The sequence below is a fragment of the Aegilops tauschii genome, chromosome 1, assembly GCF_002575655.3.
Source record: "Aegilops tauschii subsp. strangulata cultivar AL8/78 chromosome 1, Aet v6.0, whole genome shotgun sequence".
Taxonomy (NCBI): Eukaryota; Viridiplantae; Streptophyta; class Magnoliopsida; order Poales; family Poaceae; genus Aegilops; species Aegilops tauschii.
Window position 1 is genome coordinate 251,044,690 of NC_053035.3, and position 1,787 is coordinate 251,046,476.

Sequence of the window (1,787 nt, forward strand, 5' to 3'; positions counted from 1 at the left end):
GGAGGAGATGGTGCCGGTGAAGATGTTGATTGAGATTGCCCTCTCTCGATGAGAGGAGCGTTGGTGATGACGATGGCGATGATTTCCCCCTCCCGGAGGAAGTGTTCCCGGCAGAACAGCTCTGCCGAAGCCCTAGATTGGTTCCGCCAAGGTTCCGCCTCGTGGCGGCGGAGTCTCATCCCGAAAGCTTGCTTATGATTTTTCTTCGGACGAAAGACTTCATATACCAGAAGATGGGCACCGGAGGGCCAACAGGGGGCCCACGAGGCAGGGGGGCGCGCCCAGGGGGTAGGGCGCGCCCCCCACCCTCATGGACAGGTGGAGGCCCCCCTGACGTATTTCTTCCGCTCAATATTGTTTATTATTTCCAAAAATAACTTTCGTGGAGTTTCAGGACTTTTGGAGTTGTGCAGAATATGTCTCTAATATTTGCTCATTTTCCAGCCCAGAATTCCAGCTGCCGGCATTCTCCCTCCTTATGTAAACCTTGTAAAATAAGAGAGAATAGGCATAATTATTGTGACATAATGTGTAATAACAGCCCATAATGCAATAAATATCGATATAAAAGCTTGATACAAAATGGACGTATCACCGGCCTTCCCCCTTGCTCCTTTATATACGGGGGTAGGGGGGCACCCTAGAACACACAAGTTGATTGTTCCAAGCCATGTGCGGTGCCCCCCTCCACCATAATCCACCTCGGTCATATTGTAGCGGTGCTTAGGCGAAGCCCTACATCGGTAACTTCATCATCACCGTCATCACGCCGTCGTGCTGACGAAGCTCTCCCTCGAAGCTCTACTGGATCGTGAGTTCGTGGGACGTCGCCGAGCTGAACGTGTGCAGTCCGCGGAGGTGCCGTACCTTCGGTGCTAGGATCGGTCGATCATGAAGACGTACGACTACATCAACCGCGTTGTCATAACGCTTCCACTTACGGTCTACGAGGGTACATAGACAACACTCTCCCCTCTCGTTGATATGCATCACCATGATCTTGTGTGTGCGTAGGAAATTTTTTGAAATTACTACGTTCCCCAACAGTGGCATCCGAGCCAGGTTTATGTGTAGATGTTATATGCACGAGTAGAACACAAGTGAGTTGTGGGCGATACAAGTCATACTGCTTACCAGCATGTCATACTTTGATTCGGCGGTATTGTTGGATGAAGCGGCCCGGACCGACATTACGCGTATGCTTATGCGAGACTGGTTCTACCGACGTGCTTCGCACACAGGTGGCTGGCGGGTGTCAGTTTCTCCAACTTTAGTTGAATCGAGTGTGGCTACGCCCAGTCCTTGTGAAGGTTAAAACAACACTAACTTGACGAAATATCATTGTGGTTTTGATGCGTAGGTAAGAACGGTTCTTGCTCAGCCCGTAGCAGCCACGTAAAACTTGCAACAACAAAGTAGAGGACATCTAACTTGTTTTTTCAGGGCATGCTGTGATGTGATATGGTCAAGACATGATGCTAAATTTTATTGTATGAGATGATCATGTTTTGTAACGAAGTTATCGGCAACTGGCAGGAGCCATATGGTTGTCGCTTTATTGTATGCAATGCAATCGCCCTGTAATTGCTTTACTTTATCAGTAAGCGGTAGTGATAGTCGTAGTAGCAATAGTTGGCGAGACGACAACGATGCTTCGATGAAGATCAAGGTGTCAAGCTGGTGACGATGGTGATCATGACGGTGCTTTGAAGATGGAGATCAAAGGCACAAGATGATGATGGCCATATCATATCACTTATATTGATTGCATGTGATGTTTATCTTTT